The 19955-nt window shown below is 40.3% G+C and overlaps 1 non-coding gene across 1 annotated transcript; it reads left to right on the top strand.

The window, feature by feature from the left end:
* Positions 1-19057: 19057 nt before the first annotated feature.
* On the top strand, positions 19058-19213 carry LOC130147107 (U1 spliceosomal RNA). Its single transcript, XR_008821127.1, has one exon. It is a non-coding gene; the product is annotated as a U1 spliceosomal RNA (small nuclear RNA).
* The last annotated feature ends 742 nt before the right edge of the window (positions 19214-19955 follow it).

Raw genomic sequence — 19955 nt, 5'->3', positions numbered from 1 at the left:
CTAGAGGCGTCACATTTAACACAAGCTAGCACAGTTTTCAACCTCATTATATGGATAAAGATGAATTAATTGCTGGATTAGTATCTGGCTGTTACTTAGAGACCAGTGATTATAACCTGCTTATATTTAAGATAAGAAGATAAAAGATAGTCCCAACCACTTTTATTTCATTTCATTGATTGTAACATGGTCCTCACCACCACTTCCTAGGAAACGACCAGCTTCCGGGCTGGTGATTTGCTTGTCTGTACGAATTATATATGGCGTTTCAGACCAGTTCAGTTTTCAAGATAAAATTAATGAGACATGGAAGACAAAAAACAAAAAAAGAAGCAAGACTATCTTTGAAAAATGGACCTTTATGAAAAGAATTTCTAAGATTATTTTGTTACTTACTTTAGAAGTAATGATTCCATATTTGTAAAGAAGACAGTACCTAACCTTTCCTAGTGGAAAAATTAAGCAATAATTGGAAAATGAAAATCAATATATATCAAAAGGAAGAAAAGGGACACAGATTGATATAAATTAGAAGTTATTAAGACTAAAAGATTATAAGAAAAGCTAAACACATAAAGGAAAATTAATAGCTCAAGTAAACAATGAAGAAGACTATACATATGAGAAAAATTCTAAGGCTAACTATTAGTTACAGCTGATATTATAAATAATTGTTAAGAAAACCCAGAAGTTTTCTTCTATATTTGGGAAAAAAACCTGTTATTGCACCACATAAGTAGTTTTGAATTACTGATAATTGAAGAAGTCATTGTCTGTCTTCATTAAAAACAGGAGGCGTCCAAAATCATGCCAAAGCAACTTAGGCAGTTTATTGAGCAGATCTCTGGATATATCAGTTAGATATTTATTAAGGGATATAATAATAGAAGATTATGAAAGCTTGGAGAACACAAACATTTGCCCAGTATTCAAAACCAACCAAACAACAACAAAAAAAGAGTATGTGGGCTGATTTGGTGACTGTAAGCCTGTTAAGGCTGGAAAACTATCACTCAAGTGTCATGTTATGGACAATTAAAAGATGGGAATGTAATTAATGTCAGTAAAACCAGCCTTCTAGAATATAGGCTTTATCAAAAAACTACTGAGATGATGCTGGTTAAAACAGAAAACAGCTCCTGGCCACTGGAGCTGGCAGGGACCAGCTGGAACCAGCCTGTGCCTGGCACAGGGCAGTCCTGGGATACTCTGCGTAGAGACCACCCTGCAGCCCCGCTGCCAGCGCCTGGGCACGGACACCTCAGACACAGCTCTCAGTATCTGCATCCATTTTGCTCTCATGGCACCTGTGTGTCCATGGTGCAGCACCTGGAGTGAGTTCAGGTGTGTGAGTGAGCGAGTGAGTGAGCGAGTGAGCTGTGGTGATTATCAAGGCAGAGCTGGGAGTCGGGGGGGGGGGAGGGGAAGGGGTGGTGGTGGTGTCAGGGTGAGGCACCTGGAGGCCTTGGCTACCTGGCAGACCAGGCAGGCCAGGAGAGCTCCTGGAGAGGCTCTCCCTTTCAGGGGGGTGAACTGAGATACCCGTTTGTGTGTGTCTGTGTAGGAGGGGGAATGAAGATCTGAGACCAGCTGCTGCATGGACTGTGCCAGCCCGGCTGCTGGAGGGACCCAAGTGTCTGTGTGGTGTCTTGCAGTGAACAAGGGGTATCAGCAGATGGAGTGAGGCTGCAGGCTTTGGGGCTGAATGCCCAGGCTCCAGCAAGTGGGCAGACTGGGACCCAGGGACAGCTACTGGTCAGACTGAGTGTCTGAGAGCAGCTGTTGCAGGGACCCACGTTTTACATGTACGAGATCTACACTCTCACTAATGTACCTTCCTCCTGAACAGACAGTGAGAATAAAAAGATGAGGCCATGGATCTCTGTCTGAGTGGGGGCTCACCAGGGATGCTGGGGAGCCCTGCTCCGGGCCTGCAGCACCTCCTGCCCTCCTCTTCCTCTCACCCTTTTCTGCAGGATTGTTCCTCACACGTTTTCTCCTTACTCCTCATTGTGCATGTGTGGTGTTTTACTGTTCCTCACACATGTTTTCACAGAGGCTCTCCCAGACTTAGAAAATAAATTAATTCCCTCTTTTGCTTGTAAGGCAGGTGTAGCTGATAAACACACCTAGAGGTTTCCAAAGAAACATTTTGGATACGTAGCTCATGACAGAGGTTGCAGTAATGTTGAAGTAAAAAGCTTAGATACTATGGTATTGGATGCAGGAATAAGAAAACTATCTTCACCTCTGAAGTTTTGGGTTACTTTTCTCATTCTATAAGACAGGTGGACTGGTTAAGCCATATGTTGAAATATATGAAAACCAAGAGTACCTTTTTTCTTTAAAGAGGGCATCATCTTTCAGTAAAGAAAAAAAAAAATGTTTCATCAAAATTGTATTTTTCATGAAAAACATTTACTCAATAATGAGTGATTTATTCATACGCAAACAATGAAATTAAAACTGAAAAACGTAGGCGCAACAAAGATTTGAAGCAGCTCTCTGAGGAAGTCAGTGTCTTTGTCCTTCATCATAAATAGCCTCAGTTAATCTGCTTTGCTCTTAGATTTTCAAAAGGGGTTTTCGTTGACACTGTCTAATTCTTTTCTGTTCTTGAACTTCTCTACTTTTGAATGCTTCTAAGACCCACAGGCCTTGTCAGATCACCTCATACGCTGGAGCTCTGTTACTGTTATACCAGTTAAGGGTATTGTTGATGCTTTTTAACAGCATCCTAGGAAGAAAGTGGCTGTTCTGAGGCCGGCCTGTGACACAAATCTGCCATACGATGCCAGTCTGTGTATATGTGCAACACGGCTCTCAGGTTTCAGCATAAGTAGACTCTTCTGTCACTGGACTTGTGAGTCTGTCTTCTCACAGTAGTTAATAATTTAATGTGGAAAAACATGGTAACAGCTGTTGTCTTAATACTCTTAAGGGACGTAAGAAATGTGTAAAAACCCCAGCTACCTCTATCCCTTTATTCCCAAGCCTGTCTTCCGCCCCCCGGGCTCCCGGCCCCTCTCCCCCCCCGGGCTGGGGCGGGTCTGGGCCGTGTGCCAGCCCGTGTGAGCCCCTCAGCCCCGCTCCTGCCTCCTGCCCCGTCTCCCTGCTCCAGCGTGGGCCCTGCCCCGGGCTGCAGCCCTTCAGGGACCCCCTGCTCCCGCCGGGGCTCTCCAGGGCCGCAGCTCCTGCAGGAAAGAGCCCCCAGCTGCGGCCTGGGGCCCTCCCCGGGCTGCAGGCTGGGGCTCTGCCCCGGCGGGGGCTCGCCAGGGCTGCAGGGGAGCCCTGCTCCGGGCCTGCGGCACCTCCTGCCCTCCTCCTGCTGCGGCCTGGGGCTGCCTCTGCTGCTGCTCCCCCCCTCGGCTGCCTCCTCCTCTGCCTGGGCCGCCTGTGGCCCTTGCGGAAACCTGTTGCCCCCCTCCCCGGCGCCCCCGGCTTGGCTGAGGGGCTCAGCTGTGCCCTGCGGGGGGGCGCTGGGGCCGGCTGGGACCGGCTGGGGCCGGACCGGGGCAGCCCCGGCCTCGCCTCACACAGGCCCCCAGTCCCGCTGCCAGCGCCTGGGCACGGACACCCAATAGCATAGTTAACAAAATACACCTGTAGAAAAGCCCACAGGTGTACAAAATAATAAAATAAACCAGTGCTGAACTCTCTATCCACACTGTTGAAGTTAGCAGGGCACAGTGAACTACTAGACTGCATGCCAAAAGAAGACATGTATTTCATGCTTTCTTGCATTTCAGAAAAGAACAGGCTACTTCATTAACTTCAGGCAATCTGGAAGAAAGTCTGACCCTGTAACACGTACTTGTGTGAACAGATGCAAGGGAAGTATCTTCCCTCTGTGTACTACCTAACCTCTAACTTTATGAAGTTTATCTGCCACTGTATTGCCTGCTCTTTTGGGTGAAGTTTGGGGACACAGGATTTGACTAATAGAAAGTTCTTACCTGCTACTTACAATTTCACTGTTCACAGGATTTCTTAAAATCCCAATATCTTGAGCCTGTTGGGTCCCCCTTGTTGGACGCTGTCATTCAGCTCCAGTACAACTGTAAGACACAATTTTCCTTTACAAAAGCTACACTGACTGTTTCCTCCTGTTTAAGCCTGTGGTTTCTAGTCAGATAGTAAACTCCATGTATCCCAGTCTTGACCACATTCTTTATAAAATGCATGTGGTCAATATTTGCCTCTTTCAGTTTCTTCCACTTCAGATTCATAACCAAGAGGTTTTTTCTATTTAAATGTCTAATCAAGTGTCTCCTTCCTTGCAATAATAACAACAGCCACAACAACAACAACAATAACAAGAATAGACCAGCCTAGGGCAGCCCCCCATGCCAGACAGGGCCTCACAAAGGCCACCCAGTAGAGCCCCCCTGCTAATACCTTGGCATGGACATGCAGTACAACAGTCTAGTGATTTTTAATTCTTAATTTTAGCATGAAAAGTGTGAAACAAATTCATGGCTAGAAGCTGGAGGCAGACAAATCATAACTAGAAATGTAGTTCTAAAGTGTTAACACAGAAAGATGATTAACTCCCAGAATGAACTGCCTGTTGTTGATTCTTTACCTGCTGATTCCCTCAAAGCAGAAGTGGGTAACTGTGTGGTAGTTAACTAAATTATCCATTAGTTTAATACTAACTGTTAGACTGTCCACGGGTGAATGAAAATTCACGTCCTGTGTGAAAAGAAATTAAACTAAAAAGTCACGTGCTCTTTTTTTGCTTTTCTCCTACTTGAATCTGCAAGTAATGAAATTAAACCTTCTTTGGTTTATTTTTTTAACTTTAAAAAAACAGGGAGGAGAAGCAAAATATGAACTAGGGAATGATACATTTACTAAAAGACTGGAAAAAACCTGAGCATTGTTAGAGAAGGCAGGCCAGGCTGCCTGCCTGTATCTGTGGCTTTCTCTCATGCTCCCTTCTTGTCTGTGCCCCCATGCTTCTGTGTCTTGTTTTGATAGATGAAAGTTCAAGCAGTGAAACACGCTGTCAGACTAAAACCATTTGTCACTTAGAGCTAGCATTGGTCTGTGTATAGATATTGTGTCTGAGTCATGTCTTTTCTTTTGACAGGGATGTCAGTGCTATTTGTCACAGACTTGTTTATCTGCCAGATCAGACTGCCATTTTGCTACCCTGGGTCAGTGCATAGGAGAAGCAGTACACCTCTGGTAACACTGTCAAATTACCCTCAGCATAAAGACACCAAAGCTGGCACCCTTGTAATTTTTAACTTCAATGAAACAGGGTCAGGAAGAGTAGTTTGGCAAGTCCCACAGGGCCATACAGAATGCCAAGGCAGCTCACCAGTTAAAAATCCATGGAATAAACGTATGAGTGCATTTTAAATGATTTAATCTCCGTTTCAGAGAAGAGACAGCAGAAATGACCGTTTTGATCTTTCCTGTATTTTTATGTTTTGGCACATCCAGTGATCAATGCATACTTTGGCTACTAAACAGTGGCTCTTTGGGTTGAAAATTAATCCTTTCTTTAATCTTCATGTTAGCAAAGATTTGAATTGCAAATGTAGCCATAAATGATTGGACCTGGTCCCATTATTGGGTTTACGGACATTAATGCGGGGATTTTTTTTAATCTAAAGATTGAAGGATTTAAGGAAGGATTTATGTAGTTCTCTTGTTTTCCAGAATCTTTAGCTGCATTTCAAACATGAATTACAAGACAAGGGCGGAAGACATCACAAACATACTGCAAAGTAGTACTACAAAGGCTGCATTTGAACTGGAAAGGCAGATTACTATGCTAATACAAGAAGAAAGGGGTGAAGAGTACATAAATATTTCAAATTCATCACATTGTTCTCGATAAGGGTTATTATCACTAAAGATTAATTTAATTTGTAAATATAATGTAGCAACTACTCATACATTCCAAAGTTTCCCAAATAGCTGGCAGTTTGGATGGCAGTATTGTATGAAGATGAGAAATTGTAAGTTTCAAATAGTATGAGTGAAGTAGATTAAAACAAAATGACATTTCGTCCCTTCTTACAGAAGTGTATGTCAATTCTTGTACCAGATTTGAACTAGAAACACTTAAATTTTGACAGGCTCAGTATTTTCTTCTAATAGCCTTTGTTTTCACACTCCCATAGATTTCCAGACCCACTCTGCTTTTCTCTTTCACCTGAATTGCTAACGCACAGAAGTGGGAGAGGCAGGAAGTGTATTATTTGAGCTATGTGAAAGATAAGGTATATAGATAAGCTATTCCTTTCCTACTAGCCCAGAATCCTCTTTCTGTGCACTGATGGAAAAGATATAACAGACAATCAAAATATAGCTATTTTAGTCCTCTATGTTATGTTCTTAGTGTTCCCAGCAAGACTGAAGGAATAGAGTGCATTATGTGGGAAATAAAGTCCATGTGAGCATCCTGTAACTCTGAAAGGTCTAAGAGTACCTTGGTTCACACTCAGTGAAGTCAATCAAACCTCATATGCATAACCCAAGGTAGAATTTTCCATAGCTCTTAGGAGATTTGTCTCAGCTTAACAACTGAGCCTTTTGAGATTTCACTACTCATTCTTGCCAGCCACACCATAAAAAGATGCAGGTGTTTCCTTAATTTTCTCACAGTCAGATTAATTTCTTTCAGGTGTGTCTTGCTAAGAGAACACTGGATGTTTCTATCCTTACCATTTATTTAGGCCTTTGTCTGTATTGTCTTCCCTAACACATTGCCCACCTCCCCCCTCAACTGTTAGCAATTCAGCAGGAAAATGTAAGATTTATGAACTTGCAAATTAGTATGAACAAGTAACATCATGTCCCTTTTCTTATTCAGTATATTAACTGACTGAAGTTTAAGCAGTTGTTTTCAGGTAATTCAGATTGTAGCCTAGTCCTTTACTGTAAACATAAAACAAACAAATTGCTTCATTTTAGAGAGAATCAGTATAGATGGGGAAAAAAATATAAACAGAATAATTTTTCACTTATTTTTATGGTAACTTCTGATGAAGAAATTTATGTTCTACTTAGTTGAACAGGTCTTGAATGAGGTCAAGGAGGAACAAAAGACTTGGGCTGTGTATACTCCATTGTGATTTGGGATATTCAGCAATGGCGGGGAATTCCTCTGACCTAGATTTCCACCTTCAGCGTCAGGAAATTACCAAATGCAACCAAGACAATACATTCCTAGTAAAGGTTTTCCTTGGGATGGATCAGCATTTTCTGATGAACAGGGGGAAAAAAAAAATAAACACCAAAACAAAACAAACCCAAAACAGCAGCAAGAAAACAATTTATCAAAAAGCCTTTTTCAGTAAACATTTATGCACAGGGCTCTAGTAGGCTAAAATTCTTTCTGACCTTTCTTGCAGAAGGAGGAAGGCAACATGAAAGTGCTAAGTGGACATACCAAGAAATTTAATGTTCCTTATCTCTTTAATGCGGGACAGAGCCTGCATGGAATTGAAAGTCTAGGAGGGATCACTAAAAAGAACAGTAATGAACCTCCAGGATGTCCAAGTCTGATTCTAGAGGGCTTTTAGGCAAAGTTACCTTAAAATTCTGTGTTGAGCTTTGTGCAATTTGGAAGTGAGAAACATTGCTATGTGCTGCCTTTTTCATTCACAGTTGAAAGTGAAATCACACAGTGAAATCATGTAGTAATCTTGTTTCAAAATATGAAGTTTCCATAGCACAAAAATCCAGCACAATGTGTACCCCTTAAGTCAGTCAAAGAAGAAGGACAAAGAATTAAATAAATTAATTTTCACTTACTGATGTTGAAAACACAAACAGCACATAACACAATTTAAAGGTATTTTGCTGGTGAGGCTATAGAATCCACTTTATTTTAAGAACTCCTTTTTTCATTAGTAGTATAGATACTCCATAAGTGGACAAAAAGTCTCAATCTAAACTGATCTTAGAGATGGCTGGAGATGAAGTTTCTCCTACCAAAAGATATTCATAACTGCAGTCCCACATGTCTTTCTTTAAATTTATCAGTTTTCTTTTTTTTTTTTTACTTTTTTTCACAATGGAGACAATTGATCAACATTTGTATTTTACTCATCCTTTTCCTATTGGAGCATCATCTCCCTCTTCATTTTTTCTTTTCAAAGCTAAAAAAAAAATATGACTTTAAGCCATTCCTGCTTTTCTCAGAATATATCCCTAATACCAAAATACAACTGGATGTCTGTCTCCCATGTCTTCTGTACAGCACTCTTATTTTTACATAGCTGTTTTTAAATGGTATCTCATTGCTGAATGTTGGCTACATTTTGAACCATTATTAGCCTCATGAAAAATTGCCTGAAATTCTGGCAATACAGCGCTAAGAGAAATTGCTGCCAAGTACATGTGATGTGACAGAATCTTAATTGTTGCATTAGTCATCAGGTGTGCAGAAGAATGTTGACTCTTGCAGTGAGCAGCCTGGGCTGACAAGGAGTGTGTCTGTGTGACGCAGTGGCCAGTCCACTATTTCTGTGTGGGCAGGAGCTTTTCCCTTTCTGTCTGATTTGATGCAAGTGACCTGTAATGTAACAAACCTACTTAACTGTGAGACTGAGTTGCTGTATCTGTCATCAGTTACCGGGCATTGTCCAGTGCTTCAGGCAAAACACTAGACTGACAGATTTATGATCTGATTCCTTGTTATCAGGAACTGCAGTACTTCTGACCACTGAATATAGAGTTGTGGGTAATGAGTAGGATGTTCCATAAAGTACCTTAGTCTACTTTACGTCTTTTTATCAGGGTAACTGTTAGGTGAAATCCCTATCCAACATTCTTGCGTAATAATTAAAGACAGACAGTGATTTTTACTGACATCTTTCTAATCTGCCTATAATATTTCCAAATGCTCAGGTTTACTGAGGCATTTGTTTCTTGATATATCACGCGATATGCAGGTATAGGCTTTCCAATAATATGGTAGTTGTCATTTAAGCATTGGATAACATCTTTGGTGAAAATTCTCATGAACGCAGCTTCACTTAATCTTGGAGCAATTATTTCCTTTGAAACCTAAAGAAATGACTGTGTATAGCTAAACAGTGGCAAGGATGCAAGAAGGCTGGTTACCAGAGCCAGGAAATCATCCTCAGTAAAGATTAATTTTAGTTCTATTTTGATCGATTCAGGTCAGTAGATCTTGCAAGAAAGTCCAAGACATTCAAATAAGTTATTGCATAGCCATATACAGGGAACACTAAGGCCAACACAGGAGACTTTCACCAAGTCTTGCATGTTATCTGAATAAAATCCTATTTGTACTACTTATATTTGTAGTCTCAGGGAAGTCTTGTTCTTCTATGTAACTGAACTGAGTTGTATAGGATGATTCAAGCAATCCACTCCAATCACGTAATATTCAGGGCTTTTTTTCTTTGTTTTCAGGGTGCAGCTCAGCCAACCTCAAGAGATAATGCTAACATATAGTAGTAGTGTTGGACAATAGACATGGTAGTACATTCCTGGCATGAACTCAGGAATTCCAGACATTGCTGCTGACCAGTAAGGACCTATAATAGATATCACAGTATATCACAGGGGAACCATGATGATTCATGATGTAAAGTCTGGCACACAATTGTTCTTAAAATCCATGTTGATAAAATTGTGGTTTCAGTTCATAACAGGGCAGCTGGGCATGACCATTAATAGAGGAAATTAGCATGAGCAACTGAGAAAGCATGAAGCTTTGCAAGGCTCTGAATAGGACACATGCAGCTCATTTTCACATCAAGAATGCTGTTTCCATAAGCTTTTAGTAAGAGTAAGACCAAGTGAAACAGGAATAATTTAAAAATCACTAACCTTTGACCACAAATTGGGACAGGAAGAAAAGGGAAATTATGTTCTTGAAGAAGTGCTGTGCTAAGTGTAGTAGCCTTCTGAAGCTCTGTCCTGTAAAGCATTGTTAGGTTTATACAAGAAACAGTTCATCCTACACACTTATCTGAACCAGAAAAGTAGGGAAATCAAAAGCAGCACAACGATATTCTTTCCTGTATGTGTGTGGTATTGCGTCTGCCAACAAAGAGGAATTTATAAGCTAAGGCACCATTCGCAGCAAACACAGCTAGCCTGCTTCAAAGTCCAGCTGGGTAAAATCATAAACACTGTGCAGAATTATATGGACTTTCCCAGGTTTTTACTGAGTCAAAGATCTCTGCATTATGCTTCTTTACTCCACATGAATGTGTTCACAGGCAGAAGTAAATTGTTTTTAATATCATCATCACGTGGCTCAGTGACTGACTTAAGATGACTCAGGTCCTCTCTGAGCATCACCAGTCCTCAGGAGATGCTCCGAATTTGCAACATCTGCTGCCTCAGCTGGTCTTCCAGTTCTCGTGTTGTACTTCTAGAATGTCCAGAGCTCTTTGTTGTCATCTTCGGTCAACCATGGTACATCCCATGCAGTCTTCTCTCCACATTGTTGATAAAATTAATAAATTCTGGAAAGCGGAGCAGAAAAAAGTCAGAAAGGTCACAAAAGACATACAACAGATTAAATGGAGTTACGCAACACTGACACTGTAATGTAACAAAGTTAATAAAGTATAAAACCTGACTACCTGTTCTATAAGCAAACTCTTCCTGGTAATTAAACCAATAGAGCAGAGAGAGTCAATTACGATGATCTGTGGCCATATATACACAGGTACTGGGGATGCCAGTCAGCTGTACACAGCTGCTGAAAGCATTTCTGAATGTGTGATCTCATGCTCTTTAACAACAAGCTTCTGCTTGCCAGAGCCAAACTAGCCAGCAAATCCCTGCTACCAGGAAAATCCTTTATATATACTCAGGTCCACTGCAGTAGAAGGAAGTCACTCACATACTGATTTGAAAAGTAAGAAAACCCCAAAAGGAAGAAAACTGAACCATTCTAAAAGTACTGACACTGCTGTACTTGTTACACCCTTTTGTCATAGATGTAAGAAAGTACTCAGGGATGAAGTCTGCCCTCACTGAGAACCAGGAGGAGGGCTGCTGAATTAATGCAAAATTTTCTCCAGTGTGAATGATAGCCTAAAGTTTGCTAATATTTATTTCATCAGTAATGGTAATGGGAAAGCTTTCTTGCAAGAAGACTGAAGTTTATGATTATGTCGCTTTATTAGGTCAAGGAAATGAATTTGGAAATGCCAAGACCTGTTTATTATATGTGTTATAAATCCCTAGGTATCAATTGAGATCACCTGGGATGAATGTCAGTTATAAAAACAAAACTGTTAGGGACATCTTTGACATAGTGTCAAAGTAAGGTTGTTGAGACTGAAAAACACACTCATAATCAAAAATAATTCCTCAGTTAATATTCAGTGTTTTGATAGAGGGACCTGTGCTGAAAACTGTTCTAACTATGAATTTAAGGAATGAATTTGTAGTTTCCATTTCGATGGAATTTGAGTGTAAACCATGTAAGGAGGTTAAGTTTCAATCTAGAAACTATCTTATATTTAATTAGGTTTATCAGTTCACAGAGTAGTAACATGTTATATATAAGCCATGTTGTCATGCTCTTGCATTTATGTTGGACTACATCCTGTACTCCCTGAAGTCCCAAGAAAGAAGCAGATGTTCAGCTGGCAGTAACAAAACAGAACAATGGCTTAACATGAAGTCTTTTCTATCTTTTTAACTAAATGCATAATCAAATTGTGGTAGCTCTGTCCAAAGGACACTATGTTACTTCAGAAAGGGCTTAGGCAAATGCATAGACGACTAGACCATGAGAAGCTATTAAACATATTTGGTTCAGGAATTTCCTAAATTTCAGGTTGATAATGAGTGGGATGGCAAATAGGGGCGGGAGATGATCCCTGTTTCCCACGTCCTCTACTCTTTCCTTAACCAGCCACTACCAGTCTCTTCTAGAGGGGAAGGGCCTTGGTAACGTTTCTGGCATGGCCCAGCAGAAGAGATAATATGTGTAGAATAACTAGGCTTCAGTCACAAGTATCTCAGACATTTACACGTATAAAATACTACACTTCGGTTCTTCTGGATCAAAGGAAACATACCTTAAATACAGATCTTTCACCTGACACACATTTGTTTGTTTGTTTACACCTTTAGTCATCACTGTCTGGCCTGATTTATGTGTAGTCCTAGTACTTCTTGTGTCATATTGTGCCTGCCCTCACCTAAACCCTACATTTTTGTTCTAGGGTCATAAGCTGCTTCGTCCTGCGCAGAGTACTTGTTCTGCTACTTAACCGTGAACAACAGGCACGATATGGTATAATTCCACAAATGTAAACTAAAGCTTAAACAAATTTAGATAACACTTGATTGCTAGACAATTGTCACAACTGAAAGAAGCTAAGATCAGCATAGACTAAGACAAAACCAGACAAGCCATGCAATCTTGCAAGATCAGGTCAACACAAAGCCTATTCAAGTAGTGATAAACCAGTATATAGTAGCCTTTAAAAAAACCCAAACCAACAACAAAAGCTTCTTACACCTAATTGCACTCACTTTGCCTAGATGTTAAAGAGAATAAAAAGGTAACAGAAGTAGTAAAAATTCAGTGAACTTAGACAAGAAGACAACAAGTTGGTTTTCTCTATTTCTATTTTCTCCCCAGTAAATCTAAAGTGACTTTTTTTGGATCAATATAAATATCTTGCTTGTGCAGTTGAACTGCTTATGCTGTTCAAAAATGCATGCCTTTAGAATTGTTTTCATTGTTTTCCAATGAAGCATATTTAAATGGCAGCATAGATTCTCCTATTATTTACATGACATAAATCAGAAGCAGTTCTACTATGTCAAGGAAAAACTGCTGTGAGCCAGTGCTGAAGAATGTGGCCACATCATTTAGAATTAATATGTTTAGTGTATGCTCTATTTGTATCCCCTGCTTTCTGTTCACTAAACATTTCTTTGTTCTTTAGGGTATGAGCCATATCTCTCAACGGTAACGCTTTATTCTCTAAAACAGTAAACATATTGACCACTGCTAAGAATCTTGTAAGACAATTTGCACTATATTAGCAGGCCATGAATCTCCCTTTCTAAGAATCCATATTACAAAACAGAAGTTTAAGCAAAAACATGGCACTATATTGATTTCTTGGGAAGTAATACACACAGATGTGTTTACACACAAAGATACATGTGCACATGCAAACGCATACACAGAGTTGCATAAACAGCATGTATTGTACAGAACAGATCAATGGTTTCTTGGCTGAGCTATCTTTCTTTTAGATTTCATACCAATTCTATTTGTAGGAAATATTGATTCTTATTCAATTAAAAAAGAATATGGGCCTCAGATTACTTTTACAGTCCACAACTATCTTTTTTGTCTTCTTCTCATACTGTATGATAAGGCAGACTTTCTATCTACATTCACCATTGTACATATATTATATTTACGTATATATATATACCATTACACAGTGGCAGAATATTTTCTTGAAAAGTGATAAACAAGTTTCCCTTATCAATTTTAGCCAGTGGCATCCACTTAGACATATGTGTGCTGTGACATATAAATAATATCTGTGTCTCCTCTGGCTTCTGGGACACAGGGGCAAGATTCTGTGTCTATTATTAGACTTAATTGTAACTATTCTCCATGAGAAGTGGTTTTCTTTGATACAGAAGCAAGGAATCTGCCTTTGACAATGTGGTTTGGGGTTTTTTTTCTTTTTTTTTTTTCTTCCCTACCCCCCCCCCCCCCCCCCAACCATCTGGTTTGGTATTATGGAAATTATCAAGACTGTGAAAAGGGATATAAGTAGCTGCACATGAAACCTGGGAAAAAATGATGATGAGACTTGCTAATATTTTACTTATTCAAATGTACTATTAAAACAGGCCCCAAGTAGAAGCAATTACATTATTTCCTTAAAAAAACCTAACCAAAACAAACCAAATTGAAAAAGAAACAATTCTTTAAGTACTATTAAAGTCAGTAAATAAAGATGCAAATGTACTGTGCTTCAGCAGTTTCAAGCCAAATTTCCATGAATTTGCACTGATGTTTTAGCAATGGCACCCTGTATAGCATGGCTTCTTTGTTTTTAAAGTTCTCAGGAATGAATGGACTTGTCCCTTCCATACAGTCACAGACCACCTCTACAGTTTTCCTTAAACATATCGGCTCTAGGAGCTGCCTGAGCACTCCTGAAAGACAACTGCATGCTTTCACATTAATCTCATCCACTACCTTGAATTGAGGCTTCCTATATTCCTAGGCAGGCCACACTGAAATCTTTCTGGGATGACTCTGAAGATGACATTTTTCACTTCTCATCACTGGAAAGAAAAAACTTGAGCCCTACCTGGAAGCATATGTCGAGGCAGCGTCCTCAAGATCATCCATGCAAAGACAAGGATGTGTTTTGATACAATCTAAAATTGTAGGATTTTCTCCAGTCTGGTTTCACCCTAAACTACAAGATGGGAGCAGCTAACATGTCAGCTTTGTGGATGATCAGCAAATTAAGTCTTAAAACCATATATAGATGTCTTGAATGTCAGTAGCTGGGCTTAAGCAACAGAAAAATATTCCTGCAGTCCTACACAAAATCAGTGTCAGCTGCTCCTATGCCATTTGCAGTACAGCCAAAGTAGGCAACTACAGTTCTGATTTTAAATCAAATTAAGTAGCACCTTTTTACAATCACAATAAAATTCTCTCCAAGTATTTCAGGTATCCGAGTAACACTCACAATTATACCAACACAAAGCTATAATGAGAATGAGTTAGGCTTGTATCTTTTGCGATCATCTTCAGAACGGTTTCCATTTAATGCCGTTTTCTATTTTCATTACAATCTTTGTCAGGCAAAGGCATCAGAATTTTAATGGCCAGTAAAGTCTGTTTAAAAACTATAAACTCCTAATGGACTTACAAACAGAGACTTTAACCTTTTAAATATTCTGGACTTCTCTCACTTCCCTGTCCTTAGAGAGTTCAGGAGATACAAACAGGAGAGAATGGAGATGACAAAAACAGAACCCCAGCCATTTTAAAAGGAAAACTAAGGTAAATGAAATTTAGAACATGTAGTGAGGATCTGGAAGTCACAGTCCTTGACAACCATGTGACCCTGGATAAACTTAAATTGGTATTTTCAAAAATCAGTGAAACCCCCAAATCCATACAAGGCGGTTGTCAAAGTGACCTGGCATTACAAGATGCGAATTTTTTTTTTACCTTTTTGATGTATGTGTGGATTGCTTATCCAAAGAGGGCAATGGCCCTCTCCTGGCTTGTGCCATCAAAAAAAAAGGCATCAACAAAGGAAAGCCAAGGACCTGGGGACTGGGATCTTGCACAAATACAGCCACTGATACAAGGTGAGCCGTAACACACTGTGCCTTTAGACAGCTGTCTTTTTTCCTTCAAAATGAGTACTCAACAAATCCTGGCATGTTTATTTAAAGTGGAAATATCCACAGGAAATAAAGAAATCCCAAAATACCAGTTAGCAACTAATATGGGGATTTATCACTGGGAAAATAAATATTTGTGTAATGATGCGTACATTTCAGAGACCATGAGTTAGGGCAGCTCAAACTAGCATGCCTATAAAGCTCAATGCAGTATCATGTGGAGATTAGCTTGTGGAAGCATATTAATTGCGGTTGTGCAGTTCTGTATCCAAGCTAATCTACTTTCTTGTTGATTAAATTCTCTAGAGATAGGACTTATTTGAACAAGTGTGTTCGTCCACCTGATATAGTCATGGAGATAAATAGGTACTTCTCAGTGAAATTATTCAAAGATGTGCATCTAAAACTGCTTAGGTAAGTTGTTTACTAATACCACTTCTTTCTGTTGACGGTTGCTTTGTATTGACTGTAGGATACAGAGATAAATATCTACTTGGTATGATATATAAAGGCATGAATTGAAGTCCGTTCATGGTGATACAGAATCAGCTTAGGTGGTTTGACCTGTGAATGCTCTCCCTAATGCACACTGAGAGGCTTTCGACCTTCTTTGCTGCAAGGGCAGGCTGCTGGCTCAGTGTCCACCAAGACCCCCAGCTCTTTCTTTGCAGAACTCGTCCCCAGCCTATACTGGTTCACAGAGTTATTCTTCCTTCAGTGCAAGACTTGGCTTTTCCCTTCATTGAACATCATAAAGGTTCTATCAGCCTATTTCTCCAGCCTGACAAGGTCCTTCTGAATGGTAGCACAATCACCTGGCGAAGTGTTGTGTTGCAATCTAGTCTCGCCTTGTGTTAAGGAGCCTTATAGATTTGGCAGCACCACTTAAAATTAGTGATTCTGGAAAATATCAAGTTCCCAGCCAAAAGCCAGTAAGTGTTAGATTCTTGAAACAACATCTTCAAGGTGAGGTAGTTTAGCTACAGCTGGAAAGCCTGGGGTTTCAGTAGTTTTTGATAATTTCAGGCCAGCTTCCAGAGGACAAATGCTTTATTGTTCTGACATTTCACCAAGTCAGAGAGATTTTGAGCAAAACATGTTGATCATAGCAGTCAGCTGTTTTTGGAAAAGGCCTATCACGTGGAAAAAATAGCAACTGCATTGATCTTTCTTTATTCTTTCATCTATAAATGTCAGAGGGATAAAAAAAAACACAACAACCAAAAGCACTGCACTAAAAGTCTTCCCTTATACTTGGCAAATTGTTTCTTTATTATTCTTGAATCTGGGCTTGTAGCATTTGCAATGCAAAAGCTAGAGTGTATTTGAGCCTAAGTCCTGTGAGTATTTAAACAACTTATTAGAATGAAATACATTTATTTACTTATTCAGCTAGTTAGCAGATCACCATTATTCAGTAATATCTTTAAGAATATATTTATTTAAAGAAAAAAATCAAATAACCCAAACAATAATTTCAGAAGAAACATGCTGAGTTTTGTTTATGTGGCAAGGTTTTGTTAGCGGAGGGGAGCTAAAGGGGTGGCTTCTGTGAGGAGATGCCAGAAACTTCCCCTATGTCTGATAAAGCCAATGCCAGCCAGCTGCAAGATGGATACACCGCTGAGCATGGTTGAGACCATTAGTGATGGTGGTAGCACATCTGCAATAACATATTTAAGAAGGGGGTAAATCTCCTGCATCTAGGAGAGAAGAGTGAGAATACATAAGAGAAACAACTCTGCACACACCAAGGTCAGTGAAGAAGGAGGGGAGGAGGTGCTCCAAGTGCTGGAGCAGAGATTCCCCTGCAGCCCGTGGTGAAGACCACGGTGAGGCAGGCTGTGCCTCTCAGCCCATGGAGGTTAACGGTGGAGCAGATATCTACCTGCAGCCCATGGAGGACTACACAGCAGAGCAGATGGATGCATCTGAAGGAGGCTGTGACACTGTGGATAGCCTATGCTCTAGCAGGGTCCTGGCAGGACCTGTGGCTGCATGGAGAGAAAAGCCCAGGCTGGAGCAGGTTTGCTGGCAGGAGTTGTGACCCCACAGGGGACACACACTGGAGCAGGCTGTTCCTGAAGGACTGCACCCCGTGGAAGGGACCCACGCTGGAGTAGTTTGTGAAGAATTGCAGCCTGTGGGAAGGGTCCACATTGGAGAAGTTCATGCAGGAATGTCTCCCATGGGATGGACCCCACACTGAAGCAGGTGAAGAGAGTGAGGAATGAGTGGCAGAGGCAATGTGTGATGAACTGAATGAAGTTGAGCCTGGGAAGAAGGGAGAGGTGGGGGAAAGGTGTTTTCAAGATTTGGATCTATTTCTCATTATCCTACTCTGATTTGACTGGTAATAAATTAAATTAATTTCCCCAAGTTGAGTCTGTTTTGCCCATGACAGTAATCGGTGAGTGATTTCTCCCTGTCCTTATCTCAGCCCATGAGCTGCTAATTTTCTGCCCCTGCCCAGCTGAGGAGGGGGAGTGGTGGAGTGGCTTGGTGGGCAGCACCTGGCACCCAGTCAGGGTCAACCCACCACACATGTTCTATAAGTAGACCTCAACTTAGTCATTCCATTAAGTGCTCTTTTGAGGTGCAGACAGAAAGTTTATCTAAATAAATCACCAAGAACTCAAACTATCTTCTAAGTGGCAAGTGGTGAGTGTGCTTCCACTGATTTCAAGAAAAGCAAGTTTGAACCAAATATCTGTTGCAATGGAAACAAAGCTCTTGGTCTTGGATATTTCCATATTTCTCATTAATTTTGAAAACTTGTTCTTATTCTTAACCTTTAGACAAAAGTATAGATGCTTGTTTTCACTGTTTGGAATATATTCTCCCTTTTTTTTGGCTATAGTTTTCATTTGCTACTTGTTTAGGACTACTGACATCAACATTGTTAAAGATTTTTACATTGCATATAACTTCCAAATTCTGTTTATTAATTATTATATATCTTTAATGCATTCTATGCTTTGCTAATGAAAATAGTCTGGTCTTAAGCAGAGTCCACTGTACTTGAAACCTGATACTGCACCTTAGATTTTTTTAATGATGTAATATACTAAGCTAGTTCCAGCATAGACGAGTATAAACTTTCTTTATTAATATTCAACTGGGCACTAAAAGCATATTGTATAGAATTTAGCACTGCTGGTAAGAGGCCAAGGCACAAAAAAATTATTAAATTAATTCATTTGTTAAAAGATTTCCAGAAATTTAATTAAAAGAGAGAGAAACGACAGTCCTTATTTTACTTTTTTTTTTTAATTAATGAATTAAAACTGAGGGTCACCTTCCCAACTAATCAGTTTGCAAATAAAGTTTTTTAACTCATTTCTGCAAGCTTTTCTTATAAGCTTGAAGATATACTAACTAAAAAAATAATAATGTTTCTTCCAACTTTGAAGAAATTATATCTGAATAGAGAGATTACGGACTACAAGTGAAGGAAAAAGCCATCTGCAGTTCCATTCTTCTGGCCTTCAGATACAAACCATAAAAATACCAGTAGTGTCAAGAGCTATGGAATTTTATTTATAAGTATGAATCAGTCTTAAGTTTTCCTTATAATTATGGGGTTTCTTGTGTGCACATCCAGTGCACTTACATCATTAATCCCTAGATTATGATGTGGCCCAGAAACTCCTCACCTTCCTTCTCAGCTCCCTATTGTGTAATACTTAACCTGGCAGGGAAGACACCATGATCAGGCAGGTGGTTTTCTCAGGGTGAGGTGCATCCCCTGTACTCCAGGTGTGCTGACCCTTGCAATGTCCCCAAATGCAGGAAACTTGACTGCATCATTTGTGGTAGTGGGGGACCACATCCCCGCTATTAGTACTTTTTAACATTTGAAGCTGGAAGCCGTCATGCAGCAGAAAAACAATGACATAGATGCCATCACAGAAATATGTGGGATAACTTGCATGGCTGGAGTGCTGCAATGGATGGCTATAAATTCATCGGAAGGGATAAGCAATGGGGAGGGTAGCCCTGTAGGTTAGGAAGTGTTTTGATTGTCTAGAGCTGAATGGTGGTAACAACAAGGTTGAATGTTTATGGGTGAAGATCAGGGGGAGGGCCAACAATGCAGATATCCTGGTTAAAGTCTTTTACAGGCCATCCTACCAGGATGAAGAGGCAGATGAAACAATCTGCAAGAAGCTGGGAGAAGTCTCATGGTCACTAGTGCTTGTTCTTATAGGGAATGTGTCTGTGACATTCCACAGAGGGTGAGGAAAAGACTGACATACTTAATGCCTTCTTTGCTTCAGTCTTAAATAGACTGATTCTCTCAAGGTACTCAATCTCCTGAGATGGAAAACAGGGACAAAGAACAGAATGAAGTCCCCATAGTTCAGAAGGAAATGCTTAGTGACCTGCTGCTCCACCAGGTTATGCACAGTCTATGGGACTTCATGGGATCCACCTGAGGGTACTAAGAGAGCTGGAAGACAAGCTTGCCAAGTCACTCTCCGTCATTTATCAAGTGTCCTGGATAACTGGGAAGGTCCCGGAAGACTGGAGGTTAGCCAATGTGACACCCATGTAGAAGGCAAGAAGGAGAATGTGGG

The sequence above is a fragment of the Falco biarmicus genome, chromosome 3 (assembly GCF_023638135.1).
Source record: "Falco biarmicus isolate bFalBia1 chromosome 3, bFalBia1.pri, whole genome shotgun sequence".
NCBI lineage: Eukaryota > Metazoa > Chordata > Aves > Falconiformes > Falconidae > Falco > Falco biarmicus.
This window is presented reverse-complemented; position numbering and strand designations above follow the sequence as displayed.